The sequence below is a fragment of the Pelophylax lessonae genome (genome assembly GCF_965119305.1).
Source record: "Pelophylax lessonae genome assembly, chromosome: 3".
Classification (NCBI taxonomy): Eukaryota; Metazoa; Chordata; class Amphibia; order Anura; family Ranidae; genus Pelophylax; species Pelophylax lessonae.
This window is the reverse complement of record NC_138770.1, coordinates 5,345,107-5,361,080: the sequence shown is the minus strand read 5'-3', so window position 1 is coordinate 5,361,080 and position 15,974 is coordinate 5,345,107.

Here is a 15,974-nt window from a genome sequence, read left to right as displayed (position 1 = left end):
GGGAGGGCCTTGGAAAAGCTCATTGGGATTCCTCAGGATCTCAAACAAATAAATGAATAAATAAATAAATAATGTTTTCAACATTTTTAACTCTGCCGTGGCTGGTCCCAAGACCGTGCTATGAAAAGAGGAGGGTCAGATGCTGGGACAAGCAAACCAGCTCTGTAAAAACTATTTGCTACTGCGGTCAGGGAGGGCCTTGGAAAAGCTCATTGGGATTCCTCAGGATCTCAAACAAATAAATGAATAAATAAATAAATAATGTTTTCAACATTTTTTAACTCTGCCGTGGCCAGTCCCAAGCCCGTGCTTTGAAAAGAGGAGGGTCAGATGCTGGGACAAGCAAACCAGCTCTGTAAAAACTATTTGCTACTGCGGTCAGGGAGGGCCTTGGAAAAGCTCATTGGGATTCCTCAGGATCTCAAACAAATAAATTAATAAATAAATAAATAATGTTTTCAACATTTTTTAACTCTGCCGTGGCCGGTTCCAAGCCCGTGCTGTGAAAAGAGGAGGGTCAGATGCTGGGACAAGCAAACCAGCTCTGTAAAAACTATTTGCTACTGCGGTCAGGGAGGGCCTTGGAAAAGCTCATTGGGATTCCTCAGGATCTCAAACAAATAAATGAATAAATAAATAAATAAATAATGTTTTCAACATTTTTTAACTCTGCCGTGGCCAGTCCCAAGCCCGTGCTGTGAAAAGAGGAGGGTCAGATGCTGGGACAAGCAAACCAGCTCTGTAAAAACTATTTGCTACTGCGGTCAGGGAGGGCCTTGGAAAAGCTGATTGGGATTCCTCAGGATCTCAAACAAATAAATGAATAAATAAATAAATAATGTTTTCAACATTTTTTAACTCTGCCGTGGCCAGTCCCAAGCCCGTGCTGTGAAAAGAGGAGGGTTTAGATGCTGGGACAAGCAAACCAGCTCTGTAAAAACTATTTGCTACTGCGGTCAGGGAGGGCCTTGGAAAAGCTCATTGGGATTCCTCAGGATCTCAAACAAATAAATAAATGAATAAATAAATAAATAATGTTTTCAACATTTTTAACTCTGCCGTGGCTGGTCCCAAGCCCGTGCTATGAAAAGAGGAGGGTCAGATGCTGGGACAAGCAAACCAGCTCTGTAAAAACTATTTGCTACTGCGGTCAGGGAGGGCCTTGGAAAAGCTCATTGGGATTCCTCAGGATCTCAAACAAATAAATGAATAAATAAATAAATAATGTTTTAAACATTTTTTAACTCTGCTGTGGCCGGTCCCAAGCCCGTGCTTTGAAAAGAGGAGGGTCAGATGCTGGGACAAGCAAACCAGCTCTGTAAAAACTATTTGCTACTGCGGTCAGGGAGGGCCTTGGAAAAGCTGATTGGGATTCCTCAGGATCTCAAACAAATAAATGAATAAATAAATAAATAATGTTTTCAACATTTTTTAACTCTGCCGTGGCCGGTCCCAAGCCCGTGCTGTGAAAAGAGGAGGGTCAGATGCTGGGACAAGCAAACCAGCTCTGTAAAAACTATTTGCTACTGCGGTCAGGGAGGGCCTTGGAAAAGCTCATTAGGATTCCTCAGGATCTCAAACAAATAAATGAATAAATAAATAAATAAATAAATAATGTTTTCAACATTTTTTAACTCTGCCGTGGCCGGTCCCAAGCCCGTGCTGTGAAAAGAGGAGAGTCAGATGCTGGGACAAGCAAACCAGCTCTGTAAAAACTATTTGCTACTGCGGTCAGGGAGGGCCTTGGAAAAGCTCATTGGGATTCCTCAGGATCTCAAACAAATAAATGAATAAATAAATAAATAAATAATGTTTTCAACATTTTTAACTCTGCCGTGGCTGGTCCCAAGACCGTGCTATGAAAAGAGGAGGGTCAGATGCTGGGACAAGCAAACCAGCTCTGTAAAAACTATTTGCTACTGCGGTCAGGGAGGGCCTTGGAAAAGCTCATTGGGATTCCTCAGGATCTCAAACAAATAAATAAATGAATAAATAAATAAATAATGTTTTCAACATTTTTAACTCTGCCGTGGCTGGTCCCAAGCCCGTGCTATGAAAAGAGGAGGGTCAGATGCTGGGACAAGCAAACCAGCTCTGTAAAAACTATTTGCTACTGCGGTCAGGGAGGGCCTTGGAAAAGCTCATTGGGATTCCTCAGGATCTCAAACAAATAAATGAATAAATAAATAAATAATGTTTTCAACATTTTTTAACTCTGCTGTGGCCGGTCCCAAGCCCGTGCTTTGAAAAGAGGAGGGTCAGATGCTGGGACAAGCAAACCAGCTCTGTAAAAACTATTTGCTACTGCGGTCAGGGAGGGCCTTGGAAAAGCTGATTGGGATTCCTCAGGATCTCAAACAAATAAATGAATAAATAAATAAATAATGTTTTCAACATTTTTTAACTCTGCCGTGGCCGGTCCCAAGCCCGTGCTGTGAAAAGAGGAGGGTCAGATGCTGGGACAAGCAAACCAGCTCTGTAAAAACTATTTGCTACTGCGGTCAGGGAGGGCCTTGGAAAAGCTCATTAGGATTCCTCAGGATCTCAAACAAATAAATGAATAAATAAATAAATAAATAATGTTTTCAACATTTTTTAACTCTGCCGTGGCCGGTCCCAAGCCCGTGCTGTGAAAAGAGGAGAGTCAGATGCTGGGACAAGCAAACCAGCTCTGTAAAAACTATTTGCTACTACAGTCAGGGAGGGCCTTGGAAAAGCTCATTGGGATTCCTCAGGATCTCAAACAAATAAATGAATAAATAAATAAATAATGTTTTCAACATTTTTTAACTCTGCCGTGGCCTGTCCCAAGCCCGTGCTGTGAAAAGAGGAGGGTCAGATGCTGGGACAAGCAAACCAGCTCTGTAAAAACTATTTGCTACTGCGGTCAGGGAGGGCCTTGGAAAAGCTCATTGGGATTCCTCAGGATCTCAAACAAATAAATGAATAAATAAATAAATAAATAATGTTTTCAACATTTTTAACTCTGCCGTGGCTGGTCCCAAGACCGTGCTATGAAAAGAGGAGGGTCAGATGCTGGGACAAGCAAACCAGCTCTGTAAAAACTATTTGCTACTGCGGTCAGGGAGGGCCTTGGAAAAGCTCATTGGGATTCCTCAGGATCTCAAACAAATAAATGAATAAATAAATAAATAATGTTTTCAACATTTTTTAACTCTGCCGTGGCCAGTCCCAAGCCCGTGCTTTGAAAAGAGGAGGGTCAGATGCTGGGACAAGCAAACCAGCTCTGTAAAAACTATTTGCTACTGCGGTCAGGGAGGGCCTTGGAAAAGCTCATTGGGATTCCTCAGGATCTCAAACAAATAAATGAATAAATAAATAAATAAATAATGTTTTCAAAATTTTTTAACTCTGTCGTGGCCGGTCCCAAGCCCGTGCTGTGAAAAGAGGAGGGTCAGATGCTGGGACAAGCAAACCAGCTCTGTAAAAACTATTTGCTACTGTGGTCAAGGAGGGCCTTGGAAAAGCTCATTGGGATTCCTCAGGATCTCAAACAAATAAATGAATAAATAAATAAATAATGTTTTCAACATTTTTTAACTCTGCCGTGGCCAGTCCCAAGCCCGTGCTTTGAAAAGAGGAGGGTCAGATGCTGGGACAAGCAAACCAGCTCTGTAAAAACTATTTGCTACTGCAGTCAGGGAGGGCCTTGGAAAAGCTGATTGGGATTCCTCAGGATCTCAAACAAATAAATGAATAAATAAATAAATAATATTTTCAACATTTTTTAACTCTGCCGTGGCCGGTTCCAAGCCCGTGCTGTGAAAAGAGGAGGGTCAGATGCTGGGACAAGCAAACCAGCTCTGTAAAAACTATTTGCTACTGCGGTCAGGGAGGGCCTTGGAAAAGCTCATTGGGATTCCTCAGGATCTCAAACAAATAAATGAATAAATAAATAAATAATGTTTTCAACATTTTTTAACTCTGCCGTGGCCAGTCCCAAGCCCGTGCTGTGAAAAGAGGAGGGTCAGATGCTGGGACAAGCAAACCAGCTCTGTAAAAACTATTTGCTACTGCGGTCAGGGAGGGCCTTGGAAAAGCTCATTGGGATTCCTCAGGATCTCAAACAAATAAATGAATAAATAAATAAATAAATAATGTTTTCAACATTTTTTAACTCTGTCTTGGCCGGTCCCAAGCCCGTGCTGTGAAAAGAGGAGGGTCAGATGCTGGGACAAGCAAACCAGGTCTGTAAAAACTATTTGCTACTGTGGTCAGGGAGGGCCTTGGAAAAGCTCATTGGGATTCCTCAGGATCTCAAACAAATAAATGAATAAATAAATAAATAAATAATGTTTTCAACATTTTTAACTCTGCCGTGGCTGGTCCCAAGCCCGTGCTATGAAAAGAGGAGGGTCAGATGCTGGGACAAGCAAACCAGCTCTGTAAAAACTATTTGCTACTGCGGTCAGGGAGGGCCTTGAAAAAGCTCATTGGGATTCCTCAGGATCTCAAACAAATAAATGAATAAATAAATAAATAATGTTTTCAACATTTTTTAACTCTGCCGTGGCCGGTTCCAAGCCCGTGCTGTTAAAAGAGGAGGGTCAGATGCTGGGACAAGCAAACCAGCTCTGTAAAAACGATTTGCTACTGCGGTCAGGGAGGGCCTTGGAAAAGCTCATTGGGATTCCTCAGGATCTCAAACAAATAAATTAATAAATAAATAATGTTTTCAACATTTTTAACTCTGCCGTGGCTGGTCCCAAGACCGTGCTATGAAAAGAGGAGGGTCAGATGCTGGGACAAGCAAACCAGCTCTGTAAAAACTATTTGCTACTGCGGTCAGGGAGGGCCTTGGAAAAGCTCATTGGGATTCCTCAGGATCTCAAACAAATAAATGAATAAATAAATAAATAATGTTTTCAACATTTTTTAACTCTGCCGTGGCCGGTCCCAAGCCCGTGCTTTGAAAAGAGGAGGGTCAGATGCTGGGACAAGCAAACCAGCTCTGTAAAAACTATTTGCTACTGCGGTCAGGGAGGGCCTTGGAAAAGCTCATTGGGATTCCTCAGGATCTCAAACAAATAAATAAATGAATAAATAAATAAATAATGTTTTCAACATTTTTAACTCTGCCGTGGCTGGTCCCAAGCCCGTGCTATGAAAAGAGGAGGGTCAGATGCTGGGACAAGCAAACCAGCTCTGTAAAAACTATTTGCTACTGCGGTCAGGGAGGGCCTTGGAAAAGCTCATTGGGATTCCTCAGGATCTCAAACAAATAAATGAATAAATAAATAAATAATGTTTTCAACATTTTTTAACTCTGCTGTGGCCGGTCCCAAGCCCGTGCTTTGAAAAGAGGAGGGTCAGATGCTGGGACAAGCAAACCAGCTCTGTAAAAACTATTTGCTACTGCGGTCAGGGAGGGCCTTGGAAAAGCTGATTGGGATTCCTCAGGATCTCAAACAAATAAATGAATAAATAAATAAATAATGTTTTCAACATTTTTTAACTCTGCCGTGGCCGGTCCCAAGCCCGTGCTGTGAAAAGAGGAGGGTCAGATGCTGGGACAAGCAAACCAGCTCTGTAAAAACTATTTGCTACTGCGGTCAGGGAGGGCCTTGGAAAAGCTCATTAGGATTCCTCAGGATCTCAAACAAATAAATGAATAAATAAATAAATAAATAATGTTTTCAACATTTTTTAACTCTGCCGTGGCCGGTCCCAAGCCCGTGCTGTGAAAAGAGGAGAGTCAGATGCTGGGACAAGCAAACCAGCTCTGTAAAAACTATTTGCTACTACAGTCAGGGAGGGCCTTGGAAAAGCTCATTGGGATTCCTCAGGATCTCAAACAAATAAATGAATAAATAAATAAATAATGTTTTCAACATTTTTTAACTCTGCCGTGGCCTGTCCCAAGCCCGTGCTGTGAAAAGAGGAGGGTCAGATGCTGGGACAAGCAAACCAGCTCTGTAAAAACTATTTGCTACTGCGGTCAGGGAGGGCCTTGGAAAAGCTCATTGGGATTCCTCAGGATCTCAAACAAATAAATGAATAAATAAATAAATAAATAATGTTTTCAACATTTTTAACTCTGCCGTGGCTGGTCCCAAGACCGTGCTATGAAAAGAGGAGGGTCAGATGCTGGGACAAGCAAACCAGCTCTGTAAAAACTATTTGCTACTGCGGTCAGGGAGGGCCTTGGAAAAGCTCATTGGGATTCCTCAGGATCTCAAACAAATAAATGAATAAATAAATAAATAATGTTTTCAACATTTTTTAACTCTGCCGTGGCCAGTCCCAAGCCCGTGCTTTGAAAAGAGGAGGGTCAGATGCTGGGACAAGCAAACCAGCTCTGTAAAAACTATTTGCTACTGCGGTCAGGGAGGGCCTTGGAAAAGCTCATTGGGATTCCTCAGGATCTCAAACAAATAAATGAATAAATAAATAAATAAATAATGTTTTCAAAATTTTTTAACTCTGTCGTGGCCGGTCCCAAGCCCGTGCTGTGAAAAGAGGAGGGTCAGATGCTGGGACAAGCAAACCAGCTCTGTAAAAACTATTTGCTACTGTGGTCAAGGAGGGCCTTGGAAAAGCTCATTGGGATTCCTCAGGATCTCAAACAAATAAATGAATAAATAAATAAATAATGTTTTCAACATTTTTTAACTCTGCCGTGGCCAGTCCCAAGCCCGTGCTTTGAAAAGAGGAGGGTCAGATGCTGGGACAAGCAAACCAGCTCTGTAAAAACTATTTGCTACTGCAGTCAGGGAGGGCCTTGGAAAAGCTGATTGGGATTCCTCAGGATCTCAAACAAATAAATGAATAAATAAATAAATAATATTTTCAACATTTTTTAACTCTGCCGTGGCCGGTTCCAAGCCCGTGCTGTGAAAAGAGGAGGGTCAGATGCTGGGACAAGCAAACCAGCTCTGTAAAAACTATTTGCTACTGCGGTCAGGGAGGGCCTTGGAAAAGCTCATTGGGATTCCTCAGGATCTCAAACAAATAAATGAATAAATAAATAAATAATGTTTTCAACATTTTTTAACTCTGCCGTGGCCAGTCCCAAGCCCGTGCTGTGAAAAGAGGAGGGTCAGATGCTGGGACAAGCAAACCAGCTCTGTAAAAACTATTTGCTACTGCGGTCAGGGAGGGCCTTGGAAAAGCTCATTGGGATTCCTCAGGATCTCAAACAAATAAATGAATAAATAAATAAATAAATAATGTTTTCAACATTTTTTAACTCTGTCGTGGCCGGTCCCAAGCCCGTGCTGTGAAAAGAGGAGGGTCAGATGCTGGGACAAGCAAACCAGGTCTGTAAAAACTATTTGCTACTGTGGTCAGGGAGGGCCTTGGAAAAGCTCATTGGGATTCCTCAGGATCTCAAACAAATAAATGAATAAATAAATAAATAAATAATGTTTTCAACATTTTTAACTCTGCCGTGGCTGGTCCCAAGCCCGTGCTATGAAAAGAGGAGGGTCAGATGCTGGGACAAGCAAACCAGCTCTGTAAAAACTATTTGCTACTGCGGTCAGGGAGGGCCTTGAAAAAGCTCATTGGGATTCCTCAGGATCTCAAACAAATAAATGAATAAATAAATAAATAATGTTTTCAACATTTTTTAACTCTGCCGTGGCCGGTTCCAAGCCCGTGCTGTTAAAAGAGGAGGGTCAGATGCTGGGACAAGCAAACCAGCTCTGTAAAAACGATTTGCTACTGCGGTCAGGGAGGGCCTTGGAAAAGCTCATTGGGATTCCTCAGGATCTCAAACAAATAAATGAATAAATAAATAATGTTTTCAACATTTTTAACTCTGCCGTGGCTGGTCCCAAGACCGTGCTATGAAAAGAGGAGGGTCAGATGCTGGGACAAGCAAACCAGCTCTGTAAAAACTATTTGCTACTGCGGTCAGGGAGGGCCTTGGAAAAGCTCATTGGGATTCCTCAGGATCTCAAACAAATAAATGAATAAATAAATAAATAAATAATGTTTTCAACATTTTTTAACTCTGTCGTGGCCGGTCCCAAGCCCGTGCTGTGAAAAGAGGAGGGTCAGATGCTGGGACAAGCAAACCAGCTCTGTAAAAAATATTTGCTACTGTGGTCAGGGAGGGCCTTGGAAAAGCTCATTGGGATTCCTCAGGATCTCAAACAAATAAATGAATAAATAAATAAATAATGTTTTCAACATTTTTTAACTCTGCCGTGGCCGGTCCCAAGCCCGTGCTTTGAAAAGAGGAGGGTCAGATGCTGGGACAAGCAAACCAGCTCTGTAAAAACTATTTGCTACTGCGGTCAGGGAGGGCCTTGGAAAAGCTCATTGGGATTCCTCAGGATCTCAAACAAATAAATGAATAAATAAATAAATAATGTTTTCAACATTTTTTAACTCTGCCGTGGCCGGTTCCAAGCCCGTGCTGTGAAAAGAGGAGGGTCAGATGCTGGGACAAGCAAACCAGCTCTGTAAAAACTATTTGCTACTGCGGTCAGGGAGGGCCTTGGAAAAGCTCGTTGGGATTCCTCAGGATCTCAAACAAATAAATGAATAAATAAATAAATAATGTTTTCAACATTTTTTAACTCTGCCGTGGCCAGTCCCAAGCCCGTGCTGTGAAAAGAGGAGGGTCAGATGCTGGGACAAGCAAACCAGCTCTGTAAAAACTATTTGCTACTGCGGTCAGGGAGGGCCTTGGAAAAGCTCATTGGGATTCCTCAGGATCTCAAACAAATAAATGAATAAATAAATAAATAAATAATGTTTTCAACATTTTTTAACTCTGTCGTGGCCGGTCCCAAGCCCGTGCTGTGAAAAGAGGAGGGTCAGATGCTGGGACAAGCAAACCAGCTCTGTAAAAAATATTTGCTACTGTGGTCAGGGAGGGCCTTGGAAAAGCTCATTGGGATTCCTCAGGATCTCAAACAAATAAATGATTAAATAAATAAATAATGTTTTCAACATTTTTTAACTCTGCCGTGGCCAGTCCCAAGCCCGTGCTGTGAAAAGAGGAGGGTTTAGATGCTGGGACAAGCAAACCAGCTCTGTAAAAACTATTTGCTACTGCGGTCAGGGAGGGCCTTGGAAAAGCTCATTGGGATTCCTCAGGATCTCAAACAAATAAATAAATGAATAAATAAATAAATAATGTTTTCAACATTTTTAACTCTGCCGTGGCTGGTCCCAAGCCCGTGCTATGAAAAGAGGAGGGTCAGATGCTGGGACAAGCAAACCAGCTCTGTAAAAACTATTTGCTACTGCGGTCAGGGAGGGCCTTGGAAAAGCTCATTGGGATTCCTCAGGATCTCAAACAAATAAATGAATAAATAAATAAATAATGTTTTCAACATTTTTTTAACTCTGCCGTGGCCGGTCCCAAGCCCGTGCTTTGAAAAGAGGAGGGTCAGATGCTGGGACAAGCAAACCAGCTCTGTAAAAACTATTTGCTACTGCGGTCAGGGAGGGCCATGAAAAAGCTCATTGGGATTCCTCAGGATCTCAAACAAATAAATGAATAAATAAATAAATAATGTTTTCAACATTTTTTAACTCTGCCGTGGCCGGTTCCAAGCCCGTGCTGTGAAAAGAGGAGGGTAAGATGCTGGGACAAGCAAGCCAGCTCTATAAAAAATATTTGCTACTGTGGTCAGGGAGGGCCTTGGAAAAGCTCATTGGGATTCCTCAGGATCTCAAACAAATAAATGAATAAATAAATAAATAAATAATGTTTTCAACATTTTTTAACTCTGCCGTGGCCGGTCCCAAGCCCGTGCTGTGAAAAGAGGAGGGTCAGATGCTGGGACAAGCAAACCAGCTCTGTAAAAACTATTTGCTACTGTGGTCAGGGAGGGCCTTGGAAAAGCTCATTGGGATTCCTCAGGATCTCAAACAAATAAATGAATAAATAAATAAATAAATTAATGTTTTCAACATTTTTTAACTCTGCCATGGCCGGTCCCAAGCCCGTGCTGTGAAAAGAGGAGGGTCAGATGCTGGGACAAGCAAACCAGCTCTGTAAAAAACTATTTGCTACTGCGGTCAGGGAGGGCCTTGGAAAAGCTCATTGGGATTCCTCAGGATCTCAAACAAATAAATGAATAAATAAATAAATAAATAATGTTTTCAACATTTTTTAACTCTGCCGTGGCCGGTCCCAAGCCCGTGCTGTGAAAAGAGGAGGGTCAGATGCTGGGACAAGCAAACCAGCTCTGCAAAAACTATTTGCTACTGCAGTCAGGGAGGGCCTTGGAAAAGCTCATTGGGATTCCTCAGGATCTCAAACAAATAAAGGAATAAATAAATAAATAATGTTTTCAACATTTTTTAACTCTGCCGTGGCCGGTCCCAAGCCCGTGCTGTGAAAAGAGGAGGGTCAGATGCTGGGACAAGCAAACCAGCTCTGTAAAAAATATTTGCTACTGTGGTCAGGGAGGGCCTTGGAAAAGCTCATTGGGATTCCTCAGGATCTCAAACAAATAAATGAATAAATAAATAAATAAATAATGTTTTCAACATTTTTTAACTCTGCCGTGGCCGGTCCCAAGCCTGTGCTATGAAAAGAGGAGAGTCAGATGCTGGGACAAGCAAACCAGCTCTGTAAAAACTATTTGCTACTGCGGTCAGGGAGGGCCTTGGAAAAGCTCATTGGGATTCCTCAGGATCTCAAACAAATAAATGAATAAATAAATAAATAATGTTTTCAACATTTTTTAACTCTGCCGTGGCCAGTCCCAAGCCCGTGTTGTGAAAAGAGGAGGGTCAGAAGCTGGGACAAGCAAACCAGCTCTGTAAAAACTATTTGCTACTGCGGTCAGGGAGGGCCTTGGAAAAGCTCATTGGGATTCCTCAGGATCTCAAACAAATAAATGAATAAATAAATAAATAAATAATGTTTTCAACATTTTTTAACTCTGTCGTGGCCGGTCCCAAGCCCGTGCTGTGAAAAGAGGAGGGTCAGATGCTGGGACAAGCAAACCAGCTCTGTAAAAACTATTTGCTACTGTGGTCAGGGAGGGCCTTGGAAAAGCTCATTGGGATTCCTCAGGATCTCAAACAAATAAATGAATAAATAAATAAATAAATAATGTTTTCAACATTTTTAACTCTGCCGTGGCTGGTCCCAAGCCCGTGCTATGAAAAGAGGAGGGTCAGATGCTGGGACAAGCAAACCAGCTCTGTAAAAACTATTTGCTACTGCAGTCAGGGAGGGCCTTGAAAAAGCTCATTGGGATTCCTCAGGATCTCAAACAAATAAATGAATAAATAAATAAATAATGTTTTCAACATTTTTTAACTCTGCCGTGGCCGGTTCCAAGCCCGTGCTGTTAAAAGAGGAGGGTCAGATGCTGGGACAAGCAAACCAGCTCTGTAAAAACGATTCGCTACTGCGGTCAGGGAGGGCCTTGGAAAAGCTCATTGGGATTCCTCAGGATCTCAAACAAATAAATGAATAAATAAATAATGTTTTCAACATTTTTAACTCTGCCGTGGCTGGTCCCAAGACCGTGCTATGAAAAGAGGAGGGTCAGATGCTGGGACAAGCAAACCAGCTCTGTAAAAACGATTTGCTACTGCGGTCAGGGAGGGCCTTGGAAAAGCTCATTGGGATTCCTCAGGATCTCAAACAAATAAATGAAAAAATAAATAAATAATGTTTTCAACATTTTTTAACTCTGCCGTGGCCGGTCCCAAGCCCGTGCTTTGAAAAGAGGAGGGTCAGATGCTGGGACAAGCAAACCAGCTCTGTAAAACTATTTGCTACTGCGGTCAGGGAGGGCCTTGGAAAAGCTCATTGGGATTCCTCAGGATCTCAAACAAATAAATGAATAAATAAATAAATAATGTTTTCAACATTTTTTAACTCTGCCGTGGCCGGTTCCAAGCCCGTGCTGTGAAAAGAGGAGGGTCAGATGCTGGGACAAGCAAACCAGCTCTGTAAAAACTATTTGCTACTGCGGTCAGGGAGGGCCTTGGAAAAGCTCATTGGGATTCCTCAGGATCTCAAACAAATAAATGAATAAATAAATAAATAATGTTTTCAACATTTTTTAACTCTGCCGTGGCCAGTCCCAAACCCGTGCTGTGAAAAGAGGAGGGTCAGATGCTGGGACAAGCAAACCAGCTCTGTAAAAACTATTTGCTACTGCGGTCAGGGAGGGCCTTGGAAAAGCTGATTGGGATTCCTCAGGATCTCAAACAAATAAATAAATAAATAAATAAATAATGTTTTCAACATTTTTTAACTCTGCCGTGGCCAGTCCCAAGCCCGTGCTGTGAAAAGAGGAGGGTTTAGATGCTGGGACAAGCAAACCAGCTCTGTAAAAACTATTTGCAACTGCGGTCAGGGAGGGCCTTGGAAAAGCTCATTGGGATTCCTCAGGATCTCAAACAAATAAATAAATGAATACATAAATAAATAATGTTTTCAACATTTTTAACTCTGCCGTGGCTGGTCCCAAGCCCGTGCTATGAAAAGAGGAGGGTCAGATGCTGGGACAAGCAAACCAGCTCTGTAAAAACTATTTGCTACTGCGGTCAGGGAGGGCCTTGGAAAAGCTGATTGGGATTCCTCAGGATCTCAAACAAATAAATGAATAAATAAATAAATAATGTTTTCAACATTTTTTAACTCTGCCGTGGCCGGTCCCAAGCCCGTGCTGTGAAAAGAGGAGGGTCAGATGCTGGGACAAGCAAACCAGCTCTGTAAAAACTATTTGCTACTGCGGTCAGGGAGGGCCTTGGAAAAGCTCATTAGGATTCCTCAGGATCTCAAACAAATAAATGAATAAATAAATAAATAAATAAATAATGTTTTCAACATTTTTTAACTCTGCCGTGGCCGGTCCCAAGCCCGTGCTGTGAAAAGAGGAGAGTCAGATGCTGGGACAAGCAAACCAGCTCTGTAAAAACTATTTGCTACTACAGTCAGGGAGGGCCTTGGAAAAGCTCATTGGGATTCCTCAGGATCTCAAACAAATAAATGAATAAATAAATAAATAATGTTTTCAACATTTTTAACTCTGCCGTGGCTGGTCCCAAGACCGTGCTATGAAAAGAGGAGGGTCAGATGCTGGGACAAGCAAACCAGCTCTGTAAAAACTATTTGCTACTGCGGTCAGGGAGGGCCTTGGAAAAGCTCATTGGGATTCCTCAGGATCTCAAACAAATAAATGAATAAATAAATAAATAATGTTTTCAACATTTTTTAACTCTGCCGTGGCCAGTCCTAAGCCCGTGCTTTGAAAAGAGGAGGGTCAGATGCTGGGACAAGCAAACCAGCTCTGTAAAAACTATTTGCTACTGCGGTCAGGGAGGGCCTTGGAAAAGCTCATTGGGATTCCTCAGGATCTCAAACAAATAAATGAATAAATAAATAAATAATGTTTTCAACATTTTTTAACTCTGCCGTGGCCGGTTCCAAGCCCGTGCTGTGAAAAGAGGAGGGTCAGATGCTGGGACAAGCAAACCAGCTCTGTAAAAACTATTTGCTACTGCGGTCAGGGAGGGCCTTGGAAAAGCTCATTGGGATTCCTCAGGATCTCAAACAAATAAATGAATAAATAAATAAATAAATAATGTTTTCAAAATTTTTTAACTCTGTCGTGGCCGGTCCCAAGCCCGTGCTGTGAAAAGAGGAGGGTCAGATGCTGGGACAAGCAAACCAGCTCTGTAAAAACTATTTGCTACTGCAGTCAGGGAGGGCCTTGGAAAATCTGATTGGGATTCCTCAGGATCTCAAACAAATAAATGAATAAATAAATAAATAATATTTTCAACATTTTTTAACTCTGCCGTGGCCGGTTCCAAGCCCGTGCTGTGAAAAGAGGAGGGTCAGATGCTGGGACAAGCAAACCAGCTCTGTAAAAACTATTTGCTACTGCGTTCAGGGAGGGCCTTGGAAAAGCTCATTGGGATTCCTCAGGATCTCAAACAAATAAATGAATAAATAAATAAATAATGTTTTCAACATTTTTAACTCTGCCGTGGCCAGTCCCAAGCCCGTGCTGTGAAAAGAGGAGGGTCAGATGCTGGGACAAGCAAACCAGCTCTGTAAAAACTATTTGCTACTGCGGTCAGGGAGGGCCTTGGAAAAGCTCATTGGGATTCCTCAGGATCTCAAACAAATAAATGAATAAATAAATAAATAAATAATGTTTTCAACATTTTTTAACTCTGTCGTGGCCAGTCCCAAGCCCGTGCTGTGAAAAGAGGAGGGTCAGATGCTGGGACAAGCAAACCAGGTCTGTAAAAACTATTTGCTACTGTGGTCAGGGAGGGCCTTGGAAAAGCTCATTGGGATTCCTCAGGATCTCAAACAAATAAATGAATAAATAAATAAATAAATAATGTTTTCAACATTTTTAACTCTGCCGTGGCTGGTCCCAAGCCCGTGCTATGAAAAGAGGAGGGTCAGATGCTGGGACAAGCAAACCAGCTCTGTAAAAACTATTTGCTACTGCGGTCAGGGAGGGCCTTGAAAAAGCTCATTGGGATTCCTCAGGATCTCAAACAAATAAATGAATAAATAAATAAATAATGTTTTCAACATTTTTTAACTCTGCCGTGGCCGGTTCCAAGCCCGTGCTGTTAAAAGAGGAGGGTCAGATGCTGGGACAAGCAAACCAGCTCTGTAAAAACGATTTGCTACTGCGGTCAGGGAGGGCCTTGGAAAAGCTCATTGGGATTCCTCAGGATCTCAAACAAATAAATGAATAAATAAATAAATAATGTTTTCAACATTTTTTAACTCTGCCGTGGCCAGTCCCAAGCCCGTGCTTTGAAAAGAGGAGGGTCAGATGCTGGGACAAGCAAACCAGCTCTGTAAAAACTATTTGCTACTGCGGTCAGGGAGGGCCTTGGAAAAGCTCATTGGGATTCCTCAGGATCTCAAACAAATAAATGAATAAATAAATAAATAATGTTTTCAACATTTTTTAACTCTGCCGTGGCCGGTTCCAAGCCCGTGCTGTGAAAAGAGGAGGGTCAGATGCTGGGACAAGCAAACCAGCTCTGTAAAAAATATTTGCTACTGTGGTCAGGGAGGGCCTTGGAAAAGCTGATTGGGATTCCTCAGGATCTCAAACAAATAAATGAATAAATAAATAAATAATGTTTTCAACATTTTTTAACTCTGCCGTGGCCAGTCCCAAGCCCGTGCTGTGAAAAGAGGAGGGTTTAGATGCTGGGACAAGCAAACCAGCTCTGTAAAAACTATTTGCTACTGCGGTCAGGGAGGGCCTTGGAAAAGCTCATTGGGATTCCTCAGGATCTCAAACAAATAAATAAATGAATAAATAAATAAATAATGTTTTCAACATTTTTAACTCTGCCGTGGCTGGTCCCAAGACCGTGCTATGAAAAGAGAAAGGGTCAGATGCTGGGACAAGCAAACCAGCTCTGTAAAAACTATTTGCTACTGCGGTCAGGGAGGGCCTTGGAAAAGCTCATTGGGATTCCTCAGGATCTCAAACAAATAAATGAATAAATAAATAAATAATGTTTTCAACATTTTTTAACTCTGCCGTGGCCAGTCCCAAGCCCGTGCTGTGAAAAGAGGAGGGTCAGATGCTGGGACAAGCAAACCAGCTCTGTAAAACTATTTGCTACTGCGGTCAGGGAGGGCCTTGGAAAAGCTCATTGGGATTCCTCAGGATCTCAAACAAATAAATGAATAAATAAATAAATAAATAATGTTTTCAACATTTTTAACTCTGCCGTGGCTGGTCCCAAGACCGTGCTATGAAAAGAGAAAGGGTCAGATGCTGGGACAAGCAAACCAGCTCTGTAAAAACTATTTGCTACTGCGGTCAGGGAGGGCCTTGGAAAAGCTCATTGGGATTCCTCAGGATCTCAAACAAATAAATGAATAAATAAATAAATAATGTTTTCAACATTTTTAACTCTGCCGTGGCCGGTCCCAAGCCCGTGCTTTGAAAAGAGGAGGGTCAGATGCTGGGACAAGCAAACCAGCTCTGTAAAAACTATTTGCTACTGCGGTCAGGGAGGGCCTT